The sequence below is a fragment of the Trichechus manatus genome, unplaced genomic scaffold (assembly GCF_000243295.1).
Source record: "Trichechus manatus latirostris isolate Lorelei unplaced genomic scaffold, TriManLat1.0 scaffold00035, whole genome shotgun sequence".
NCBI classification, from domain to species: domain Eukaryota; kingdom Metazoa; phylum Chordata; class Mammalia; order Sirenia; family Trichechidae; genus Trichechus; species Trichechus manatus.
The window spans coordinates 14,288,068-14,298,565 of record NW_004443971.1 but is presented as its reverse complement, the minus strand read 5'-3'; positions in this window follow the sequence as shown (position 1 = coordinate 14,298,565).

Genomic DNA, 10,498 nt, shown 5'->3' with positions numbered 1-10,498 from the left:
ACTCTCTGTCTCTTTATTGGTGCATTTAGTCCATTTACATTCAGCGTAATTATTGATAGGTATGAGTTTAGTGCTGTCATTTTGATGTCTTTTGTGTGTTGACAGTTTCTTTGTTCCACTTAATTTTCTGTGCTGAGTCATTTTTCTTTATGTATTTTCTTTTTATCTTTTTCATTGTTGTTGATTTTGTATATGCTGAGTCTTTATATTTTTCTTGTTTTTTATTTTGATGTGTAGGATTATAGTTTCCTTTGTGGTTACCTTAGTATTTACCTCTATTTTTCTAAGTTTAAACCAGTTTTTTATTTCTTTATATCGCCTTGACTTCCTCTCCATATGAAAAATCTGTCTATATTTTTTAGTCCCTCTTTTTTCTTTTAATGTTGTCATCTTTTACATATTGACGTCTCTGTTTCCCTATTTTCAGTGTTTTAGCTTTGATTTATTTTTTGTGACTTCCCTTTCTGGGTTGATATCTGGTTGCTCTGTCCTGTGTTCTATTCTGGGGTTGTTATCTGATGTTATTGGTTTTCTAACCAGAGGACTCCCTTTAGTATTTCTTATAATTTTGGTTTGGTTTTTGAAAATCCCTAAGTTCCTGTTTATCTGGAAATCCCCTAATTTCACCATCATATTTGAGAGACTGTTTTGCTGGATATATAATTCTTGGCTGGTAGTTTTTTTCCTTCAAGGCTTTGTATATGTCATCCCATTGCCTTCTTGCCTGTATGGTTTCTGCTGAGTAGTCAGAGCTTATTCTTATTGACTCTTCTTTGTAGATGACTTTTCATTTATCCCTAGCCTCTCTTAAAATTCTCTCTTTATATTTGGTTTTGGCAAGTTTGATTATAATATGTCTTGGTGAATTTCTTTTGTGATCTACCTTATGTAGGGTTTGATGAGCATCGTGGGTAGATATCTTGTCATTTTTCATAATATCAGGGAAGTTTTCTGCCAACAAATCTTCAACAATTCTCTCTCTATTTTCTGTTATCCCCCCGTTCTGGTACTCCAATCACTCATAGGTTATTCCTCTTGATAGAGTCCCACATAATTCTTAGGGTTTCTTCATTTTTTTTAATCCTTTTATCTGATTTTTCCTCAAATAAGTTGATGTCAAATGCTTTATCTTCAATCTTACTAATTCTGACTTCCATTGCCTCGATTCTGCTCCTATGACTTTCTATTGAGTTGTCTAATTCTGAAATTTTATTGTTGATCTTCTGGATTTCTGATTGCTGTCTCTCTGTGGATTCTTGCAGCCTGTTAAATTTGTCATTATGCTCTTCTTTAATCTTCTTAAGTTCCTGTATTGCTTGGTCTGCATTTTGCCTAATTTCCTTTCTGATGTCTTGAAGACTTCTGCATATTAATCTTTGGTATTCTGCCTCCGGTAATTCAAAGACATTCTCTTCCTCTGGAAAATTAGATTCTTTATTTTGGGAGCTTACTGAAGCCATCATGGTCTGCCTCTTTATGTGACTTGATATTGACTGTTGTCTCTGAGCCATCAGTAAGTTATTATATTTATTTATTTTATGTTTGCTTACTGTGTGCTAGCTTCTTGTTCTGTTTTGTTTTGATATGCCCAAATAGGCTGCTTATGTGAGCCAATCACCGGTGCCCCTGAAGCTCCAAAGTCCTGCCACCAGCTGACCAGACCTGCCACTAAGTATGTGAACCCAGGAGTCCACCCACTCCTCCAGTATGGATTCAGCTCAGGTGTCCAGGTAGTCAACAACCAAGTGTGTGGTGCAGGCTCTCACCTACAGTCCTAGACAGGCATGGGTGATTGGTGTAGGCACAGGCATCTGGCTGCATCAGGGGGTCACATGCTGAGCAAGGTAGGGGGCCGACGGCCACCCCTAAATGTCCGGGGGGAAAGCATGTCTCTGTTCCCTAGAGTGCATAGGTGGGTGGGTTTTGCAGCCAGACTATGAGCACCCAATGCTGTTGGCTGTAATGACTGGGGGGCAGTACTTATTCTTGGGCCCCTGATGGCAGGTGGCTGGGTGGTATGAGTGAAGCCACCAGTCCTCAAGCCCCTGATGTAGGTAAGACCTTGCTTAATGGGCAGAGTAATATCAAATGTCACTAACCTGTCACTTCACAGCTGAAACAGTTGAAGTTAGAGTTCCAGTATATACCGTGTTGTACTGTGGTAATGAGGGCCTATGCTGTTAAAATGGGCTCACACAAGTCTATGCAGGGGGAAAGGCACTCAAAGTCCGTGGATCCCTTATGCCTGTGCCTGGGCAAAGGAGCTGTGCCCACCCTGAGTTCCTGAGCCAGCAGATTATTTTTTCCCGTTTGTTAATTTGTCCTCTCTCCAAGGCCAGGAGAATGGCTCAGGGCGTGTGATGGGGCCTGCTTCTGGCCCAGGGGACTCGGCAGTTGCTGAAGCAGGTCCCAGATCCAGTGCAGAGCAGGGAGGTAAATGGGAGAGAGATTTTTCCCAGTGGGAGTGTTTTTGATCTGCGTGGTAGGCCAGACGCAAGTACTTATCTTTCGCTGATTGAGGGCTGCTTCTCACTGGTTCTGGATGGCCGAATAGACTCTGTGCCACTGGGTCTCTCCTGGTGTGGAAATCACCTCCCAAGTGCTGCTGCTTGCCTGCCTTACCACACACAGGAGCTGATCTGGCCTGAAGGGCTCGGGCTCCTGCTGGGTCAGGTCTAGCAACTTCTCATTGCTTCCAAACTGTCTTTCCCTGCCCCTGCCACTCAGTCTGATTTCTGAACTTTGCCTTTGTGTTCAGGGCTCCTAGATTGTCATTTATAATCAGTTCACTTGTTTTTTGAGGTCTTTGTTGTAAGAAGGACCACCGGTAGCATCTGACTACTCTGCCGTCTTGGCCCTGCCTCCTCTGCATTGCAATTGGAAGAATGTTCTGTATGTTATTGATTCTTTGGTTTGTTGAGATGTGCTTCATGGCCTGTATATAGTTAGTTTTTGTAATTGCCTTATGTGTTCTCTAACTTCTAGGTGCAGAGTTTGGTACGTGTCAGGTCATGTTTCTTACTTTTTTGTACAGATCTATTATATCTGTAATAACTTTTTGTCTGCTTGATTGGTTCATTACTGAGAGAGTTGTTCATTACTCATTGTGTTGGTGGGTTCGTCCATTTTCCTTTGTAATTCTGCTAATTTCTGTTTTATGCATTTTGAGGCTGTATTATTGGGTACGTCTCCCAACACGAGAGCCAGAACACAGGGTAATTTACATCTAGATATTTATAAGCTCCTCCTCCATCCTAACCCCCTTCTTCCCCCAACCTGAGGTAACTGCTCTTTTTCTTTTTTCTTGAGTTTTATTTACTCCATATTTTCCACATTTATTGGTTTGTGAGCTACACATTCAGTTTATATTCTTTAAGTGGTTTTCTTTAAAATGTTAATACAAGTACTTAAGAAAATCTCACATTTACCCCTAAATCTACTCTTCTCCTAATAATACAAGGAGGTTAGAATTCTTTAACTTTAATCACCTCTCTCTCATCTTTTGTATTTTTAGTCTAGTATTTTAGTTTTATCCTGATACCCTCATGTGATCTAGTGGTGTCTGAACTCATCTAAGTTCCTGAGGGGGAATGAGAATCAGGATCACCACAAAGCTGGTTCCTATAAGATGGAAGTCACACATACCTCCACTCTCCCTCCAATTTTTTCACATTTCTGATACCAGCCATTCCTTTCAAGGCACTCTGTACTCTGCTGGGTTCGATAATTTGTTGTAATGGCCACACAGAACTCACAGACCATACTCACAGCTATGTGGTTTATTAGGAAGTAACAGGCTACAACTCAGGATCAAGATCAACTTGGAAGTAACAGGATACAACTCAGAAGACAGAATCAACTTCGTCAGTCAGGACAGCTTCCAACTAAGACTGCTGTCAGCTTCTCAGCCATGCTGGCAGGCAGGCCCTCCACTTGGCCGTGCCCGCAGGAAGGTCACCCTTTTCTTGGCCTCTACCGGGCTTAGACAAGTGTTAACAGCCCTTTAGCTCCATCAGCAAGCCTCCTGCCTGAGGGTGCTCAGCTCTCTCTCTGTGGGTAGGCAAGTCCACTGTGCCATCTCTCACCAGTCTCCTGGTTCTTGGCGCTTGTACTGCTGCTACTGGGCTCTGCTGTGCTTGCCCCTCCCCTTCTCCCCATCTTGAGCCACCTTCAGTGTTACAGCTTTCTCTCTTCTGGGCCTGGGAGGTTCTCAGTGAAGGGACCCTGGGTCCAAAGCAAGTGCTTCACTCCAGACCCTTCTTAATGGTCCCCCTCAACCTCTGTGGGATTGGCCCTTATATTCAGTTTTAAGGTGTGGCCCTCCCAGCCAGGCAACAAACTGACCAATCCCCACAAGGTCACTTAATCCTTACTGGGTGGTTTTACATACCCTATTTGCATAGTAAACTGACTAATCCCTGCAGGATGCATATGATAGACCAATCACAGGACAGGCTGCAGCCCAACCAGTTATTTTTGGCAGAATTATAAACCCAAGGCCAGAAAGGCCATATATAAGGAGAAACCCATTGTACTGCACCTCATGTAAACATTAGTAATATATTATTACAATGTTAGTTTAGATTTACCCACTTTTTTTGCTTACCATTCCTTTTTGCATGTCATTCCTTTGTTCTGTGATAATTTTCCATCTTGACATAATTCCTTGAGAATTTCTTCTATTGGGAGTTTGTTGATGGTAAATATTCTCAAGTTTTATCGAAAAATATATTTTGTCCTCATTCTTAAATATTTAGTTTGGTATACAATTTTAAGTTGATAGTTGTTTTTCTTTTTTCCTCAGTATTTTGAAGATAATGCTTTCTGGCTTTTATTGTTGCTAATGAGAGGTCTGCTGTTGGTCCAATTTCCAATTATCATTCTGTTGCAGGTAATTTGTCTTTTTTCTTTGGCTGCTCTTAAAATCATGTCTTAGTCTTCCTCAGTTTAACTACAGCATGTATATATATAGATTTACCTTCTTTTTGCTTGGAATTTATTATGACTTTTAAATATACAGAGTCCTAACTTTCATTAGTTCTAGAAATTTTCAGTCATTATTTTGAGATGCCCAAGATTTGTTGTATTCTAAGCATTCAAAAGCAAATAAATAAATAATGAGAGATTTGGGGGGAAAGTTGGGTTGTGTCCACATTGTCTCCTTTCTGCAGAGGAGTAGGAAGGGATGGAGGAAAGGTCATCTGGAGCCTTCCTGAACATCTCTGCTGTGCAGGCCCCTTCGGAGGCAAACCAGATACTGTGGGAGCCAGGCCGAGACGCAGAAGCAGGAATGATGGGAATGAGACTCGTGTTCCCAGGAAGAAATTAACAGTAAAAAGAGACATATCATAACTACAAAAATGTTTTACCATAGATCCAAGGATAATAGATTGCATTCCTCTGGAAAGATTTAACTGGAAGGATCAGGCTGGGTGTCTCTCCCTTGTGCATGCATAGCACCCTGTTCTTCCCAGATCATAGCACAGCACATGCAATTGTCATGATATTTTCTTGTCTGTTTGCTAAAATGTGAGCTAGACTGTGAGCACTACAAGGACAGGGACTGTGCTAGATTATTCCAGTTGTATCCAAAGTACCCAAGCCTAATGGCAGGTATATAGTAGATGCTCAGGAAAAATGTATTGCATCCATGAATAAATAATTTCAAGATTGTTGTTGTTGTTAGGTGCCCTTGCGTCGGTTCCAACTCATAGCGACCCTGTGTACGATAGAATGTAACACTGCCGGGTCCTGAGGCATCTTCACAATCATTGTTATGCTTGAACCCATTGTTGGAGCCACTGTGTCAGTCCATCTTGTTGAAGGTCTTCCTCTTTTTCAGTGACCCTCTACCAAGCATGATGTCCTCCAGGGACTGATCCCTCCTGATAACATGCCCAAAGTATGTGAGACATAGTCTTGCCATCCTTGCTTCTAAGGAGCATTCTGGCCGTACTTCTTCCAAGACAGATTTGTTTGTTCTTTTGGCAGTCCATGGTATATTCAGTATTCTTCACCAACACCACAATTCAAAGGCGTCAGTTCTTCTTAGGTCTTCCTTATTCATTGTCCAGCTTTCACATGCATATGAAGTGATTGAAAACACCATGGCTTGGGTCAGGCGCACCTTAGTCTTCAAGGTGACATCTTTGCTTTTTAACACTTTAAAGAGATCTCTTACAGCACATTTGCCCAATGCAATGCGTCTTTTTATTTCTCGGCTGCTGCTTCCATAAGTGTTGATCGTGGATCCAAGTAAAACGAAATATTTGACAACTTCAGTCTTTTCTCCCTTTGTCATGATGTTGCTTATTGATCCAGTTGTGAGGATTTTTGTTTTCTTTACATTGAGGTGTAATCCATACTGAAGACTGTAGTCCTTGATTTCAAGATAGATGTACTGAATGTGTAATAGGCACTGTCATGGATTGAATTGTGTCCCCCAAAAATCTGTGTATCAGTTTGGCTAGGCCATGATTCCCAGTATTGTGTGATTGTCTACCAATGTGTCATCTGATGTGATTTTCCTACATGTTGTAAATCCTATCTCGATGATGTTAATGAGATGGGATTAGTGGCAGTTATGTTACAGGCAGGCCTCAATCTACAAGATTAGATTATGTCTTAAGCCAATCTCTTTTGAGATATAAAAGAGATAAGTGAGTAGAGAGACATAGGGACCTCATATGACCAAGAAAGCATCGCAGGGAGCAGAACGTGTTCTTTAGACCTGGGGTTCCTGCGTGGAGAAGCTCTTAGTCCAGGGGAAGATTGATGACAAGGACCTTTGCCCAAAGCCAACAGAGAGAGAAAGCCTTCCCCTAGAGCTGGCACCCTGAATTCGGACTTTAGCTTCCTAGACTGTGGGAGAATAAATTTCTCTTTCTTAAAGCCATCTACTTGTGGTATTCCTATTGTAGCAGCACTAGATATCTAAGACAGAATTTGGTACCAGAAGTGGGTTGCTGCTCTAACAAATACCTAAAATGTGGAAGTGGTTTTGAAACTGTGAATGGATAGAGGCTGGAAGAGTTTTTTTGTTTTTTTTTTAACTTGTGCTTTAGGTGAGAGTTTACAGCTCAAGTTAATTTCTCATACAAAAATTTGCAATGTGCCATTAGTTGCAGTCCCTCTAATGTGACAGCACACTCCCCCTTTCCACCTTGGGTTTCTTGTGTCCATTTAACCAGTTCCTGTCCCTTTCTGCCTTCTCACCCTGCCTCTGGACAGGAGCTGCCCATTTGGTCTCATATATATGATTGAACTAAGAAGCACACTCTTCACAAGTATTATTTTATGTTTTATAATTCAGTCTAATCTTTGTCTGAAGAGTGGGCTTCAGGAGTGGTTTTAGTTCTGGGCTAACAGAACATCCAGAGGCCATGGCTTCGGGGGTTCCTCCAGTCTCAGTCAGACCATTAAGTCTGGTCTTTTTACATGAATTTGAGTTCTGCTCCATACTTTTCTCCCGCTGTTTCGGAACTGTCTGTTGTGTTCCCTTTCAGGGCGGTCATTGATGGTAGCCAGACACCATCTAGTTCTTCTGGTCTCAGGCTGATGGAGTCTCTGGTTTATGTGGACCTTTTGTCTCTTGGGCTAATATTTTCCTTGTGTCTTTGGTATTCTTCATTCTCCTTTGCTCCAAGTGGGTTGGGACCAATTAATATATCTTAGATGACCACTTGAAAGCTTTTAAGACCCCAGATGCCACTCAGAGGCTGGAAGAGTTTTAAAGTGCCTAATAGTAAAAGCCTAGATCGCCTTGAAGAGACTATTGGTGGAATTATGGACATCTAAGACAATTCTGGTGAGGACTCAGAAGGAAATGAGAACTGTTACACTGGTGACAGCACAGATGGTGAGAAGCAGCAGCAGAGAAACAGCAGCAGAACTAGGAGACCAGCGTGACACAGCGCTGTAGCTGACTCATGGAACAAGAGGGCTAAGTGCCTTTGTGCAGGAGGCTTCCTGGCGGAGTAGGGTGCCTCTGGGCACTTATTGGAGGAGCTAGGCTTGCTGACCCATGGAGCAAGAGAGCTGAGTGCCTTCTGGCCATTGTCTGTGGAGCTACAGAGTTTCGAAACACTTGCCCCTGCAAGGCAGATGTGGGCAGTGAGGTTCGAGGGGCCAAGAGGCCAAGGAACCAGGAAACAGAACTGCCTCAGTCTTAAAGGGTAGGGCCATGACCTCTGGGGTCTCAAAGGGTGGAGTTGCCACTCAGATGGACTAGGAAAATGGGGCCACCCAAATTCAAGGGAGCAGAGTTGCCATTCCAGTGGGCCTGGAAGGTGGAGCTGAAGCCCAGGGCCGAGGAGCCTCCACTCAGAATCTGGAGAGTGTGGCCAGTACCTAGAGTCTGGAGGGCAGGGCTGTTGTATGAATGATCTCAGAGAACAGAGGATTATTTTCAAACCTTGAGGGCTAATGTAATCTGTTTTGCTGACTAGCTTGGTGTCTGTTACCCCTTCTTTCCTTCTAATTTCTCCTATTTGTAATGGAAATGTCTAGCTTGTGCCTGTTCCACCATTGTACTTTCGAAGCAGATTACTCGTATTCTAGATTTCACAGATGAAGGGGAATTTTTGGATTTTGGACTTGGAGTTGAATTAAGACTTTTGCTATGATATGATGGGGTGAATTTATTTTACATGTGGTAAGGATATGAATTTTGGGGGGCCAAAGGGTGGAATGTCATGACAGGTACCAAACACTACACTCAATGCCATAGAAAAGTGATTTTCCAAGATTTTTGGATTTTACTAACCAGTAAATTAAAAGAATAAAACTGACATTGAGGTTATATGGAATTTAAAAAATCATCTACCATAAGCGTAATTTCATAAATATATTTCAACAACATAAAACTAGGAAGCACATAATGGGATATTTCCTTTTATTAAAAACTCCTTACATTTTTTTTATCTCATTTTCTAGATGATCAGTAAAAGCATCATCATTGACTACTTTTGTAACCCTTTGATTGGCACAGAAGAGAAAGTATATTGGACAGATATCCCTAGTTCAATAAAGTATACAATACAGTAGAGAGATATAAGTGACACACAACGGACAACCAAGTGTTAAATTGTGCGGTGCTGATTCCAGGTGCCGTGCCTTTGAGGAAGAATGGAAAGGTAGGTGTGCCTGGAGTCACCGGGGCACGGACCTTGATCTGACGTGGAATTCCGTGCAGTTGTGTAGGGTTTGCAGTTTACCAAGTGTGTTCATGCACACTCATTACCTGATTGAATTCTCACAATTACTTTGTGAAATAGATTTTATTATCCCTATTTTACAGGTGAGGAACCGTGGTGGCACAGTGGTTAAGTGCTCAGCTGCTATGCTAACCAAAAGGTTAGAACCCACCAGCTGCTTTGTGGGAGAAAGATGTGGCAGTCTGCTCCCGTAAAGATTACAGGCTTGGAAACCCTGTGGGGTAGTTCTACTCTGTCCTGTAGGGTCACTATGAGTCAGAATCCACTCGAGGGCAATGGGTTTTTTTTTGTTGTTGTTGTTTGTTTTATTTGACAGGTACAGAGAGAGGTGCAGAAAAATTCAGTGACTAACCCAAGGTGACACACACCCCTAATAAGTGGCTGAGCACTGAGAGATCTGGAACCCCAATCCTTCTAAACCAGCATTCAATCCACCGCGTCCCTCTGCTTCCTGCAAGATTATTGTTATTGTGGGGTGCCGTCAAGTTGGTTCTGACTTGTAGTGACCCTATGTACGACAGAATGAAACACTGCCCGGTCCTGAACCATCCTCACAATCATTGTTATGCTTGAGCTCATTGTTGCAACCACTGTGCCAGTCCGTCTGGTTGAGGGTCTTTCTCTTTTTCATTGACCCTTTACTTTACCAAGCATGATGCCCTTCTCCAGGGACTGATCCCTCCTGATAACATGTCCAAAGTATGTGAGACATAGTCTCGCCATCTTTGCTTCTAAGGAACATTCTGGTTATATTTCTTCTGAGATAGATTTGTTTGACCTTTTGGGAGTCCATGGTATATTCAATATTCTTCGCCAACACCGTAGTTTAAAGGCATCAGTTCTTCTGTCTTCTTATTCATCGGTCCAGCTTTCACATGCATATGAGGCGATTGAAAACACCAAGGCTTGGGTCAGGCACACCTTAGTCTTCAAGGTGACATCTTTGCTTTTCCACACTTTAAAGAGGTCTTTTGCAGCAGATTTGCCCAATGCCATGCGTCTTTTGATTTCCTGACTGCTGCTTCTTGACTGCCTGGAAGATTAGAAAACAGGAAATGTCAGCGGAGAAGGGTGTCCCGCCACGACAGTGGATAAGTTTGAGCAAATGTACGTAGACCAAATTTTCCCACCACCCTCTTTTGTCTAAAGCCCTGAACAAAGGTACTCGCATAAAGCTAGAAGAGTTGCGCTACAGAAAAGTTTGGGAGAGGGGCATCGTCCTACGCAGAGCAACGGTCCCCCGGGGTGTGGCCTGTAGCTTGGTGTCTGTGACGCGCGATGCG